The sequence below is a fragment of the Nelumbo nucifera genome, chromosome 1 (assembly GCF_055504915.1).
Source record: "Nelumbo nucifera cultivar China Antique chromosome 1, China Antique-T2T, whole genome shotgun sequence".
NCBI lineage: Eukaryota > Viridiplantae > Streptophyta > Magnoliopsida > Proteales > Nelumbonaceae > Nelumbo > Nelumbo nucifera.
Window position 1 is genome coordinate 20,392,225 of NC_142649.1, and position 16,592 is coordinate 20,408,816.

The window sequence follows — 16,592 nt, forward strand, 5'->3', positions numbered from 1 at the left end:
ACTTACCCAGGTAAGTACATTTACCCATGTTCTTTTATTTCTCAAGTAAATAAGGCAATGATCATTTTAGCCATAGAAATCCATTATTAAAAGTAATAATGGGTATTTTTGTCCCATTCAAGTGTTAGTAACTTTCCCCCTATGTGAGAAAGTTATTTATCCACCTAGGAGATGGGTATCACTTTCTTGGGTAAGCGATACACAGGAAAATAAACTTTCCTTGGTCCTCACATAAAACTGAAAAAAAAGAACATGAGATTCTTGCCAATGGGAACCAAAATCCCATTAACTAACTTTCCCCCCTCTCCAAATACAAGAAAAGAATGCCCCTAAAAGTTCAAATTTTGGGAGAACATTTAAATCCTAAACAAGTTCTTTTTTTGTCATGTAAGACAAATAACCCTCTCTGATTTTAATGAAAATTAGCCTTGGATCATCAACTTGTCTTCACCACCAGACCTTGGTAGTTCTATGTTACAAATCTAATATGTTGTTACATGTTCAAAGTATTGGCGTGAGCTGTAAAACTAGGGGATATCCCTTGAATTCAGGGATAAATCTCATCCTAAGTTGTATGTAGTAACTAGGAGAGGTAGAATTAGAATTTATGTATAATTAGGAGATGTTTGTATTATGAGTATATATATTTCTCAACCCCTGCAAAGGACGAAATAAGAAAAACAGAGGAAGAGTTTCTCATTCTACTCAAGTTATCATGGTATCAGAGCATACCGATCCGTGATAAACTCGACGATATGATCGCTACGAAATCTTGGTCACTGATAGAGGCTCCATCCGCTGCTATTACCGCTGCAAATCCCTGTCGCTGCGAAATCTTGGTCATCGGAGGTGACCGCTGCTATCCCGCTGCAGGTTCTGACCGCTGCGAAATCTTGGTCGTCGGGAGGCAACCGCTGCTATCTCCGCTACAGGTTGTGACCGCTGCAAAAACTTGGCCGCTGGGAGGTGACCACTGCTATCACCGCCGCAGGTTCTGATCGCTGCGAAAACTTGGTCGTCGGGAGGGGACCGCTGCTATCACCGCCGCAAATCCTGGTCGCCACGAAATCTTGGTCATCGGGAGGTGACCGCTGCTATCACCGTTGCAAATCCTGGTCGCCGCAAAATCTTGGTCATCGAGAGGTGACCGCTGCTATCTCCGCGGCAGGTTCTGATCGCTGCGAAATCTTGGTCACCGGGAGGTGACCCCTGCTATTACCGTTGAAGTCCAGTGGTGGCTCTATCCGCTGCCATTACCGCTGCAACTCTGGCAGTGGATTTATTAGAACTATCAACCCCACCGCGGACCCCGGGTGGTGGCTACTATTACTGTCGTTGCAACCCCACTGTGGACCCCGGGTGGTTGGCTACTATTACTGTCGTTGCAAGACCGACAGGTGCTCTGCTACAATCTCACCGCCCCATCGTGGTCGACGGTGCTACTACCGCTACAACCCGTTGATAATCATGTTTGATTCGGAAACCTCAGATCCGTTTGGAGAACAACGGCCTAATCCTACTCGCACTGAATTGACCACCAGAATGACTGAACTCCTGCACAGACCGATCTCAACTGCAGAAACCTCCGCCACTCAGATCGGTATCAAGTTGGACGGCACCAACTATGCCCTTTGGTCCCAAGTTGTTGAGATGTATATATCTGGCAGAGACAAACTGGGATATATTAATGGAGAACTTCCTTAGCCTCCACAAACTGACCCAACCTTTCGAAGGCGGCGCACCGACAACGCTATTGTCAAAGGTTGGTTAATTAACTCCATGGATGTATCCTTGATTGGTAACTTTATTCGATTCCCTACAGCAAAGATGGTGTGGGATTCTGTGGCTACCACGTACTCTTATGGCAGTGATACCTCGCAAGTATACGATCTCCGGCGCCGTGTGACCCACTTGCGCCAGTCTGGAGGGTCTCTTGAAAAGTACTATAATGATCTCCAGGGATTGTGGAGAGAAATTGATTTTCGTCATCCGAATCCGATGGAGTGTGCGGTGGATATTCAATGGTACAATACTCTCCTTCAAGAGGAGAGAGTGTATATTTTCCTGGATGGCCTTGATGACAGACTAGACAAGATTCGGGCAGATGTACTCCAAATGCATCCGTTTCCCACTATTGAACAGGCTTACGCACATGTTCGAAGAGAATCTATCCGACAGAGGGTCATGATAACTGGCAACCATATTGAAACTCCAAGAGCAGTTTTGGCCTCTAAAGGTGTTAAGATTGGGCAACCTACGCCCTCTTCAACGAGCTCTCTGCCTACAAGCAGTGAAAAATCTGGTACGTCCTCTAAATCTCAAGCATCTTCTGGTGGTACTAAATGCTCTCATTGTGGCAACTCAAAGCATACCCGGGAGAACTGCTTCAAGCTACATGGCTAACCCGACTGGTGGCATGAACTCCATGTTCGGAAACGCCAAGACAAGGCTGAAACTAGTGGTAAGGCTGCAACAGTTACAACAGAATCTCAACTCTCATTCGCACCACAGGGAAAAGTTCACCTCTCGGATTCAGGTAACAATCTTCCCAACAAGACCATTGACAACAAGGCATGGATACTTGACTCAAGAGCCACTGACCACATGACCTATGATGCTACTGATTTTTCAAAGACTTCACCACCAAGATGGACTATAATTGCTAATGCCAATGGGGCAATCTCTCAAGTCACAAGAGCAACCACTGTGACCTTGTCACCTGCTATATCCTTGAAAAACACCTTGCTTGTTCCCTCGCTCTCCCACAAATTACTATCTGTTAGTCAAATCTCCTCTGATCTGAATTGTGTTGTGCTCATTTATCCCACTTTCTGTCTTCTTCATGATATTCTCACCAAGGTGATAATTGGGCATGGTACTAGGCGAGGGGGGCTCTACTACATGGATGATCTTAGCACGGGTCAAGCGCATCATATACATCATCAAGGTAACACCAATGAACAACAGATTTGGATTTGGCATCGCCGGTTAGGACATCCATCATTCAGTTATATGAGACATTTATTTCCGGAGTTATTTTCAGATATACAGCCGCATGTTTTTCAATGTAACACTTGCATCCTAGCTAAGAGTCATAGAACAATCTATACCTTAAGTATGAATAAAAGTCAAGTTCCATTTGCTTTGATTCACTCGGACGTGTGGGGACCATCCCCGATGACTACAGTCTCTAGATTCCGATGGTTTGTAATATTTGTTGATGATTGCACTCGCATGACATGGTTATATCTGCTGAAACATAAAGATGGCGTGCTGACTGTCTTTCAATCCTTCCATATAATGGTGAAGACTCAATTCAAATCATAGATTCAGGTACTCCGGTCTGATAACGGTGGGGAATACATGAATCAACGGTTCCAAGATTATTTTCGGGTCCATGGATTACTTCATGAGACTTCATGCCCCCAAACTCCACAGCAGAATGGCATTGCTGAAAGGAAGAATCGACACATACTCGAAACTGCCCACGCCTTGTTACTTGGAGCACATGTACCTAACCGACATTGGGTTGATGTTGTTGCTACCGCCGTGCACCTCCTTAACCGAATGCCTCACGGGTCTTACAGTTTAAAACACCATTACAAGCTCTTCCATCTCATGTCTCATTGCCCTTTGTTTTGATGATTCCACCTCGAGTTTTTGGCTGTGTGGCGTTCGTACATCTACATCCAAATCAACGTACAAAACTGGATCCACGGGCAGCTCGATGTATATTCTTGGGGTATGCGCTACACCAGAAAGGGTACCGATGTTATGACCCAGTCACCCATCGTACCAATGTTACCATGGATGTCACCTTTCTGGAATCTGAAACCTTCTACTCTCGTTCTACAACCAATTCTTCTCTTTAGGGGGAGAGTCAGAGTGAAGAACAGAACTGGTTTTTACCCGACTGGCCGAATACGAGTGCTTCAACAGAAATGGTGGTCAATGAAGCAACCGGTAAGGCACCTACAGAGACTACACCAGAAGTATCTACAGAGACCTCAACATCGGCATCGCCTCTACCAGCAGAAGAAGTAGAGACCCCAACCTCGCCAGTACTGGAAAGCCCACCTCCTAAGGATATCCCAGAAGCATGTGAAAGCATCCCTGAGGTAACCTCCCCTACTACTCCTTCAAGCTCTAACGATACTTCGGCTGGCTACACCTTACCTTTCAGGCATAATCGTGGCAAACCGCCAAACAGATATTCTCCAGATGTTGAGGATAGGAGGACAAAGTATCCAATTGCCAACTATGTATCAATGAAGAGACTCACCAAACCTCTAAAATCATTTGTGCAAGAATTGTCTTCTAATCATATTCCCACTAGTGTCTAAGAAGCTTTGACAAACCCAAAATGGACTCGGGCCATACAAGAAGAGATGGAGGCACTACTGAAGAACAAGACATGGACTCTAGTCACCTTGCCTGAAGGGAAAAGACCAATAGGGTGTAAATGGGTATTTTCCGTCAAATACAATGCAGACGGGGCAGTCGAGAGATACAAAGCAAGGCTGGTCGCAAAAGGATATACCCAGACATAAGGCGTAGATTATCAAGAGACTTTCTCCCCAGTAGCCAAGCTGAATACGATCAGAGTCTTATTATCTCTTGCCGCAAATCTTGATTGGCCACTACACCAGTTCGATGTGAAGAACGCCTTCCTCCATGGTGATCTTGAAGAGGAGGTATACGTGGACATCCCGCCTGGTTATATAGCGAACTCCAAGAACCAAATTGTGTGTAAGCTATAGCGAGCACTATATGGACTAAAGCAATCTCCACGGGCATGGTTTGGGAGGTTCAGTCTTGCGATGAAAAAATATGGCTTCCAGCAAAGCAATTCAGATCATACACTATTCTTAAAGCACCAACGAGGAAAGGTGGCAGCCCTAATAACATACGTGGATGACATGATTATCACAGGGAATGATTCGGGAGAAATAGCAACACTGCAGAAGCAATTGGCATCCAAGTTCGAGATGAAGAACTTAGGTGGGCTAAAGTACTTTCTAGGGATTGAAGTTGCTAGATCAAAGGAAGGCATATTTCTGTCCCAATGGAAGTACAGCTTGGACTTACTCTCCGAAGTGGGACAGTTGGAGTGCAAACCGGCAGACACACCTATCGTTCAGAACCATAGACTTGGAGAATACCCAGACCAAGTACCTACCAATAAGGAGAGATACCAAAGGCTGGTGGGTAAACTCATTTACCTTTCCCATACTCGCCCAGACATCGCCTACGCCGTCAGCGTAGTGAGTCAGTTCATGCACTGCCCAAGCGAAGATCACATGAATGTTGTAATGCGGATTCTTCAATACTTGAAGTCCTCACCCGGAAAAGGATTCATGTTCTCAAAAAATGATCATCTAAAGATAGAAGGGTACACAGATGCAGACTGGGCCGGAAATGTCTCAAATAGAAAATCCACCTCAGGGTACTTTACATTTGTCGAAGGAAATCTGGTCACATGGAGGAGTAAGAAACAGAAGGTCGTGGCCCTATCAAGTGCTGAAGCTGAGTTTCGAGGAATGGCTAAAGGGCTATGCGAGCTACTCTGGTTGAGAAGACTGATGACTGAAATTGGTTTTCCCCCAACCTTTGCAATGGACCTATTCTGCGACAACCAGGCTGCCATTGACATCTCGCAGAATCCCGTCCAACATGATCGAACAAAGCATGTGGAGGTGGACCGACATTTCATCAAACAAAATATCGAAGACAGAACCATTCGATTTCCCTTTGTCAAATCTAAAGACCAGTTGGCAGATATACTTACAAAGGTTGTATCCAGTAAAAACTTCTACAGCTCACTTGGCAAGTTGGGCATCCAAGATTTGTACGCACCAACGTGAGGGGGAGTATTGGCGTGAACTGTAAAACTAGGGGATATCCCTTGAATTCAAGGATAAATCTCATCCTAAGTTGTATGTAACTAGGAGAGGTAGAACCAGAATTTATGTATAATTAGGAGATGTTTGTATTATGAGTATATATATTTCTCAACCCCTACAAAGGACGAAATAAGAAAAACAGAGGAAGAGTTTCTCATTCAGTTTCTCATTCAATTTCTCATTCTACTTGAGTTATCACAATGAAATTAAAGATTTTTTTCTCTTTCCCATCCTCTTTGTAATGGGATTTATGAGTAGGGGTGCAAATGGTTCGAGTCATGATCTGATCTGATCCTATTAATTTGATCGAATTCGGATCACCCCTTGTCGGATCTTCGGATCGGATTTGGATCACCCCCTATCCGGCCTGATGTGTTATATATTTATAAACATATTATTTATATTGTATTCTTATAAATTTGTTATATTATTTATTTTTTTATAGAAAACATGTATATATATGATGAAAATAATTAAAAAATACTTGTATTTTTTGCTTTTTCATTGTTTAAATTGATATATATATATTTTTAAAGAAAACTAAATCAGATCAAATCAGATCCAAAGATCCAAAGGTCTGATAGGATTCAAATTCAGATTGAATCCTATCAGATTGGATCCGACCTGACATGAATAATGTTGGATCGGATTCGAATCCGATCCGTTTGCATCCCTATTAATGAGATCCTTAACCCACCTTATCTGAGAAGCATTCACCCTAGGGACCAAGGATTTGAAGTCAGGTCACTTATCTATTCAGGGGTCGTCCCAAATGCTAATCGATGAGCCGATTGCAATTTTCCAGTAGGCCCCATTTTTGAGTATCTCTCAACCTGCTAACAAAGTCTAAAACCCTAGGAGCATCTTCTGGGATTTCAGTTTGTATTCTGCTTTCAGTTGTAGTTTTGTGTCAACTTGATCGAAGGATTTATATCGAGTTATATCGGGTCCTTGGCTATGTTGCTGAAATTGGATTAGTTGAATGCTTTGGCTGTTCAGCAAGTTGTGGAACCGATCACGTCCTCAAGCCCTATGCCTTCCCAGTACTACAGCTTCACTTTCAGAATCCATATTTACCTAGATCATCCGCACCTAAATTTCTCTGATTGATTCATTCGGTTCTTGTTGTTTACAAACTGTAAGGAGGGAAGTTGTTAGAGAAAAAATGTGGGTGAGATACTCCGAGAAGGGTTTAAGACATGATTCAAGTCATAACATTTCGAAACCTCCAATGAACTCCTTGTTGGTGAGTTTTATTGTCCAAAAACTCACTTTCAGTTAGGCCACCATTGGTGAGCATTAATAGAAGTTGTCAATGTAAGCATCTAAATATTTTACATGACCAAACTATCCCTAAAATGATCAATCAACCTTATCAAATATTTTTATGATAAATTCTATTAATATATATTAAAACAACGATGGCCTGATGGCCACACCAGATGGCCTCTTCTTATTCCTTTACTCCAATCCTGCAATTCTAGAGGGTCTCCTTTATTCCCAATCACGTCTTTCTATATCCAAATTTTTCTCCATCCTTTCACATTGAAATTATTTCTCTTGTTATTTCCATTGTCCCTTAGTTCCCACTGTTCCTCATTGTTTTTTCCATTGGAGGAAATAAACAACATTTACTCTTTATATTCCTCTTCTCTCATCTTCCTTCACCATTTTGGACGAAAAAAAAATAGGGCGGATATGTTCACCATGAAGCAAGGGCGGAGCTGGTTCACTCACGTTTCAACACCTTGGTCTCCTCTCTTAATTATTAAGAAAAAACAAACCGTGAGGTATTCCTTTGCACCAATTTACAATCGTTCTGATGAAAATAATGACCAAACCATTATTTGGGTATATTTGGCAGCCAAGTTACAATGAAAAACGACCACTGTAGCCGAACAAAATTGTGTATAAAACTTGATATTTCAGGCTTTCTTCATGAAAATATTGGCCAACACATCCTTTGGACTTTGGGACTTGGGAGCCAAAACATTGTAAACAAATGGGTTTTTCTGCTAAAAACACAAGTTTGTTTTGCTATTGTGATCGCCTTGTCCAGTAATCACTATAGCTAAAAAGCGAGCGAGGAGGATGTTGTGTCTGGTTTAGACGATTCAAACTGGACCCGAAATCCATATCCATTTTTATATTAGTTATACTCGGTCTAGCCAAGCCCATTGGTTTGGACTGTTTTCTAGGCCCAAACAGCTCAGGCCCGAACAACCTGTCATTTTATCAACTCAGGCCCAATTAACAGTGGCTTAACCAAATCTATCATCTTAGGCCTAGTTAATTGTGGCCCAACAAACCCAAATTAGTATTTATAATTAATAACTAGCGGATGGGCCCTACTTCAAAGGGGCTGGAATGGAACCGTCGATCCGTTGTATCGGTTCCTGGCTAAAAATCGTTGAATCAGTTAACGACCCATTGCCCCAAGCGGTCGAACCGTCAACTCGTTGACCCGTTTAATGGTTTTTGATTGTTTTTTTAATTGGGAAAAAATTGTTGAATCGGTCAATGACCCATTGACCTAGGTGATCGAACCGTTGACCCATTCAATGGTTTTTGGTCATTTTTTATTAACTTTTGTTGTTAGAACAGGCCATCCGTTCGAACCGAATAGTCGAATTGTCGACCCGAAAACGAATGGCTAGAACAGTTTCGTTTTCAGGTCATATGAGTCACACACTCAAATGACATAACACGTATGGGAACCGTCCCTGGCCTGTAATTTTTTTTGTCAAAACAGGTTGTTTGTGTTTTTATTTATTTTTAATTGGGAACCATCCAAGCAACCAGTTCCGTTTTACTCCAACCCCGATCCCTAGCTAAAAACCATTGAATCGGTCAACGACCCAATGACCCGAGTGGTTGAACCGTTAACCCATTCAATGGTTTTTGGCCATTTTTGTTTTTTTAATTTTTGTTGTCAGAATGGGTCGTCCGTTCGAACTGGGTGGTCAAACCATTAAACTGAAAATCGGTGACCATAACGGTTCCATTTTCGGGTCGTATGAGTCACATGCTCGAATGACATAACACGTATGATAGTACTTAATAGACCCCACAAACTCAATTTTTTGCCTATAATTTTTGTTGTCAGAATAGAGTGTCCGTTTGAACTAGATGATTGAACCGTTGACCCAAAAATTGGTGGCCATAATGGTTCCGTAATTTTTTGCTTGTAATTTTTGTTGTCAGAACGGCCATCCATTTGAACCGAACGGTCAAATTGTTGATTGTCAGAATGTTATTAACAACACTTATCAATAATAGTAAGTAATTATACTATTTAATTAAATAATCATTAATGATGGTTTTAATAATATTATTTAGTTATATTTAATATAATAGTAAATATTAAATTTATGAATAAGATTTATTATCAGTATTTATTAGATTAATAATTACCAAAATTAAATTAAATTAACAATAATTATTAGTAATAGTTAGTAATTATAATATTTTATTAAATAATTAATAACAATACTTTTAATAACATTTTTAATTGTTTTTAATATAACAACAATTACTAAATTTATTAACATTATTTATTAATAACAATATTTCTAATTTTAATTTAAAGTAAATATCTATTTATTAACAATATTTATAACAACAGTAATTTATTAACAGTATCTTTTTAATAACAATATTTATAATTTTAAAGTAAATATCTAGTTATTAACAATATTTATAACAACAATAATTATTAATTATAATCACTAATTATATATTTATTAAATTACAATAATTAATTACTATAATAATCTGTAATGACTATTATTTATATGACAGTAATTACTGGGTTGCTCTCACGTGGGAATCTACTCGCACGATGAGTAGATTTCATTTCCTGCACGAAGAGAGCACCCCTATCCTATTGATATATATATAAGATTCTAGAAATACTATTAATAATTATCAAAAATTGTTAACATGAATGATTTACCATCATTTTTGAATAATATTTAGAAAAATGTTATTAACAAAACCATTATTATATAACTTTCTATAAATTATGGTAAATTACCCATACTAATTGTTTAATTAATTAATAAATATAAAAATCATCAAAACATGTGCGGCCATAAAGATTTGATCTCCATCACATGTGCGGCCCAAAAATTCAAGAAAAATTCACATAACAATTCTATAAATTTTAGAGAATAATAAAGATTTATTTTCCAGATCATTTGCCCATATCTGGGAACCAATTCCCAGAAAAAAGCGCTAACTGTGCAAATCGGGTAGAACGCCTTCTACCCATTTGCGCAGATCCAGATATATTCTAATTTGGTTCAAGACTTAAACCTGGCTCTGATACCACTGAAGGGATGGGAGATTCATCATATGGATGGCCGGACCCTACAGGAAGGTTGGGCAAAATTTCAAAAATTTCTTCTCCCATCCGGGAATCCTATTCCCAATTTAAAAAACTGCAATTTCAAGGTTCGCTCTTATAACCAAACTGAATTCACTACTGAATGCAATGAACCCCTGAGTCCATCGCTATGGGCTCATAATGAGCCCAACATTTACACTAAAAGGTCATTGGGTCCAACCATCTTATGAAGGACCAAGGACTGTGGGCAGATTCTAGATTAGCCCATCAGGTATAATCCTCAATGTTCTTACACTTAACCTCTTAGCCCATAATGATCAAACACTGCTTGACAAGAGAGGACCTCTCCCTCGGTTGCAAAGTGCAGTGCTACACTCTCTACTCACATGGATCCCAGGAATTAAAACCTTTTGCAAACATATGTATATCTCTATATATAAATATATTTTGCAAAACAAATTTCAACAGTTGAAATCAACTGCCGGCAATTTAGGTTTCCATCAGAGAGAGTGCATCCCCGATCATTCACTTTGTCCGGCAAATGGGCTGATCTTATCATTACGATCACCCAATCAGATGAATTCTTGGACTGTCCCAACATACCCAAGTTTTGACCCCCTCTAAGGATATCACTGATTGACTTATCAAAGACAACCCAATCCGACATATAGTACAGTATCATAATTGAGTCTAGGGATCAGGTGTAACATTCCAGTTTTTCCCATCTATCTCCAAGGTCCAGGGCAATATTGGAATTTAGGTCCGGTTCAGGGTTTCATGAATATCACATTGCATGTACCTCAGGTCTCACCCTAGCAGTTGAGACAAGCCACACCAACCAAGTTGGTGGTACATCAGTGTCAGCCTTGGCAGGATAAATCTCCCCAAATCTATTCAATAGTTGTGAAGATTCTAAACTAACACGAGTCTCATAAGTGTCCAGTTTAAGGTTTTACATAGAAACACACTATAATAACATGAATCAAATATGTACTTTATTCATTTACAATAAATGCCATAATGTACATAATGTTGATTGGAGCTAAGGGCATACACTGTCTAACACTTTTAAAGTGCGATAAATAATTATTCTAAACTTTCAAAATGAACACAAGTGTGACCGTTAGCATTTCATTAGTTATTTGTCTAGGGATGCAATTTCTACCATGGGTATTCGTCCTTACCATCTTCAATTGGTGGGTTTTTTTTTCTTGGCTTAAAAAATGGATTTTGTGGAGTAGATGGGTTTTGGCACAGGTATAGATACAGATAGGGTATTGTATTAGGCTAAACCCAAACCTTCTCGACTAGTATATTATTATAAGGTATATGAACTTATGTATTGGGTGTTGAATATAATAATGTTTTGAATTTTATGTGAAATTAATTAATTTGTGTTTTCTACATGTTTAAATCAAATAATTGGAAATTTGATGTTTGCTCATGCCATTTTACTTGTTTAGTGTTTATATATAAGAAGAAATTAGATGTGGGTTGTAGACCCAACTCAACAATCCGGCCCACCCCACCCATGAATGTGGGGAGGGTGGAGGGTAGGGTCAGGAAGGGTTTTGCATTTTCATGTGTGAGGAGGGTTTAGACTCTAAAAATCCAACCTACTATAGGTTTTGGGGAGAGAAAGGTCTAGAATTTTGAAAAAAAAAATCTCCCCAAACCTACCTTGATTTCTACCCTAGCAATATGTGATGTCATGTGCCACCTTTAAACATTTCAAAATCCTAAAACTACCCTTCACATGTTTCATAAGACTGTTTCATGAGGGGGCTCTTTCGAGTTCTACCAGAGTGACCTTGCACAAAATCTAACCATTCCTTGAAACTAGCTCAATAAATTCATTATCTAAACTGCATAAACAAATTAAATTAGGTAGTTTGGTAATTTTACCACTTAACATAATGCCCATTAATTAACAATGTTGGGCTTAAGTGTTGTTTTTGACTGCTTAAAATAGTTGGTTATTGCAATTGAAAATTGAAGCCCTTTAGTATCATTACCCCCAAAGTATGAATTTGGATTGGCTCCCCACATAGCCCATCCCATAACACATCCCAACTATGCATTGTGAACATCTCCCTTATGCACATTGAGATGCGCAGAGCCTGTGGTGTGCACTTTTGTTAGCCACTCATCCTAAGAGGGCATGGGTCAGGTTTACAAGTTTGAAATTTGGAGGTAGTAGAGTACAATTTGGCCCAATGCCACATCTATTTGGACTCTTGGAGGTCCAAGGCTCCTTGGTGCTATGAGATGAATGGTTATGGGCTTCATTGCACTAGTTGCAATTTTAGTTGGAGGTGGATCAAATTCATTAAAATAAATGGATTATTGCTTAAGAAAAAGGCATTCTATGAATAATGCCTCCATGCAAGTGATGGAACCAATTATGGGCCCAAGTTTTCAAAGTAAAATTAATTAAGCATGGAGAGTCCTTTTGGAATATGCACAAGAGAGACTCTATGTCTAGTATTTGTGCTACCATACTGGAATGCAGATATCTAGTTACAAGCAAGGATCTTCTTGACTTGTGGGGTCAGATTGGAACATTGATATAACCCATTTGTTAATTTGCCGGTAATTTAGTGGGGGTTGAGTTGGTTAACTAGTAGGTTAACTACAATACCTGCGTTTATTTGTTGCTATATTGAATCTCATGAAACTTCAGGATATCTGAGAATATTAGCTACCCGATCGAGTAACCGATACCCTCTTACAAGGTGGATAAACAATTTATCCACCTCCTTGTTAAAGCCGATAAGCGCTCTCTTCTTCTCACCTCTCTTTTACCTAACTAACTAATATCATACAAGAATTCTAGAAACTTGCTTATTTTGGCTAGTTTATATGAAAAACACTTGACTTGGGTAAACGTACTTAGTCATGTAGGTAAAAACTTGTATACGATGTTGAGCAATGATTAGTTGATTGAGGTACAGGCCGAACACACAATCATAGTGGATTGAACTCGGCCAGACCATAACGGGCCAAGGTTGCACATAGATCTTATACCAATTGTTATTACTTATTAGTATTAGACCTGGCAAAAAGTTGACCCAACCTGCAAACCTGCAAATCCGACCCAACCCGAAAAAACAGGGTTAGGGTCTCATATTTAGTTACCCGAATGTGAAAATGACATGACCCGACCCAACCCGGAAAAAACTGGGTTGGGTTGGGTCATGGGTCAATCCGCTTATCCAATTGTCAAGTCAAATTGGGATTATTTATGCATTATTAGAATTTTTCACTCTTTAGTTTTTCAATTTAATCTTTACATTTTATTGTTTACTCTTTAAATTGTTAAATGTTCAAGTTTTTTATTTTATATTTGAAATTTTAAGGTTAATTCTTTTTAATTTTGATATTTTTCATGTATTTTTTTTATTTTTTTAAATTTCAATTATTTTTTGAATGATCCAAATTGACCTATGGGTCAACCCTAACCTGAACATTTAGAATTAGGGTCTAGCATTTAACAACCCAGCCCGAAATTCAACCCGACCTGAAATCAACCTGAAATACCTTGACCCAACCCGAACCCGATCCATCCAACCCAATTGCCAGGTGTAATTAGTATGGGCATGGGCTACCCAAAACCTGAATAGAAATTCTCTTGGATGCAAAATGGGTTAGATAAAAGAATGGACTAATTGGATCAATTACTTCTAGAAGTTGTTGCCAACGCCAAGAAGGATTACCCCAATTAATGGACTAATTGACCTCGAAACGTTTCTTTCCGCAATTCTACTCAACAACCAATCTCTCTCTTTATAAATATATGTAGCTATAATACACGAAACTTTGTTAGTGTTAGCAATGGTATGCATGGGTTGATGATCAGAGTTGTAGGAAGCGAGGAAGGCCATGATGTTGAAGAGAGTGGGGAACAAAATTCCTATTCATCTCTACACCGTCATCGTCCTCCTCGCTTTCTACTCCTCTGGTATATTGTAAAGCTTGCCGGAAGTCCAGCCGGATGCATCAGCATTCATCAAGAAGAGAATAGGAGATAATACAGAGTAAGCAAATTAATTATCTTTTCTTTTTTTATGTCTCGTGTTCTTGCCTTTTCTTGGCTTACCGGAAACAGCTAACTCATCTTTTTCTTTACAGAGATTGCAAATTAACTAAAGAAAATTAACAGATTTCTTTTCTTTTTCTTTTGCAGGATGATTGCCATCACCGACGCTACAAGAACCTCTAACTCGAAACGATTACTAGTACTTCAGGTTTGCTTCGGATATACGTACGTTGATCTTACTTTGCTCCGTATCTGTCGAATCTCAAACTCATTTTAATAGAGTTTTTTTTTTTCCCGTTCATCTTTAGCGATATCCTTTTGTCGTTCCGGTTCCAATCTCAAATTTTAAATTGACAAAGTCTAATTGTAACTTCTTCAATCTTTCTAACCAAAAGCTTCAATGGACCGGGATCAATTTGCATCAGTTGGATGGACCAATAAGAAATATTGAATTGGACCAGAATGACTTTTTGGTAAATTACAAAATCTTTAAAAGCTCATCACCAACCAATATGGAATGCTGAAAAAGGATCAATTCTTACAAAGAACTTGATCACAATCAATAGGGTTTCAGACTAATAGGGTTTTAAAAAAACTAAAGAAAACCCTAAAAAAATTCAGGAGAAATCAGAAAAAAGCAACCGCTCCTCCCAGATCACTTTGATCAATTCTTGATTGGAGTCGATCTCAAGAAAAGATTGAAACTTGCCCAGAAAACACTAGATGCCACTTTCAATCCTTAGTTTGAACCCTAATCTTGAGTTTCTTTTCTTCTCTTTGATTCTTCTTGATCACCAGACTCTGTCCAATACCGCAAATAGTTCTTGAAAAGGTGTTGCACTCTGCCAATGATTTTCAAGAACCAGCCGATTACCAAATCTTACTAAAACTCTCAACCCTAGAAAGTTCTCATACAGTCAACTTGATTAGACTCTCACGAGAAACGGCTCTGATACCAACTTGTCTAGTAGAGACTGGGATCAGCTCTACTCTAGATGAGAATTCAAAATAGAGAATGGATTAGTGAGAGAGAGAAGAGAGAAGACGAAGAAAAAGATACCTTAGACGAGAGTGAAATAGGCTTGCCGCCTCACTCGGTTATATATATAATAACTTAAAAGAAGTACACTTACAATATTGCCCCTACTAACTAAACATGTCAGCAACTTAAAATAACAACAAAAATAACTAACTTAACTTACTTACCCTAACAACAATGACATTAACAACAATATAAATAAAATAAAGACATTACTGCCCTACAACTCTACAAGTTCGTTAGAATCATAGGCTAACAAATTAAATGGAAATGATGCCAAGTGGATTGAAGATTGTGGAGTTCTTAAAATGGAGATGCGTGACATCAATGATAAGGTATTCTGATAACTTTGGGCAACAAATGTTTGGGCTTAAGTGGGAGAAAGGATTTGTTCAAATGAATTTGAACGAATTCAGCTGGGGATCCCCTCTTTTATTAGAATGAGAGTGGTTTGACGGTTATGGTTGTAGCTACTAGTTAGGGCTTTTTCGTCAGCAAAAATGAGGGAAATTGGGAGATGTTGCTCGATTGAGGGCAAATATGGTATTTTATGATTTCTTTTGTAGGGAAAATTCCCAATTAGTATCTTATACTTTGGGTCTAGTGCCACTATGGTTCCCGTACTTTAAAATGCAACAATTCAATACCCAAACTTTCAAAATGTGTCAATCCAGTACTTGTCATTCACCAATTCGTTAATTAGCCATTAAGTGACATTTGAAAAGACACAAATACCCTTTGATTGTCATCTAATTTTTTTATCAACCATCTATATGTTGATAAAAAATGAATAGTCTCAAATCCTTGCCTCTTCTATTCATAAATATTGGGGTTACGTCTAAATGGACATTCTGGTGACCCCAACTTTCTTGAACAGAAGAGGTAAGGACTTGAGACCATTATTTTTTTGTCAACATTTGGATGGTAGATAAAGAGAATTAGATGACACTTGAAGGGTATTTATGTCTTTTATAATATCATTTAATGGCTGATTAACGGGTTTGTTAATGGCAGGTACTCGATTGGCACGTTTTAAAAATTTGAGTACTAAATTATCACATTTTAAAGTTTGAAGACCAAAGTGGCACTAGACCCAAAGTACGAAAGGTTTTTATAATTGTCAGAAATTTCAGGGAGGTTTTTATATTTTACCCATTTTTTTTAACAAAATCAAACTGACCTGGGAACAACTTAACAAGAGGATCCCAACCAGTCAGAGCCAGAGGCCTCATCAAATGGTAGAAGATCCGAACTCATAAAATG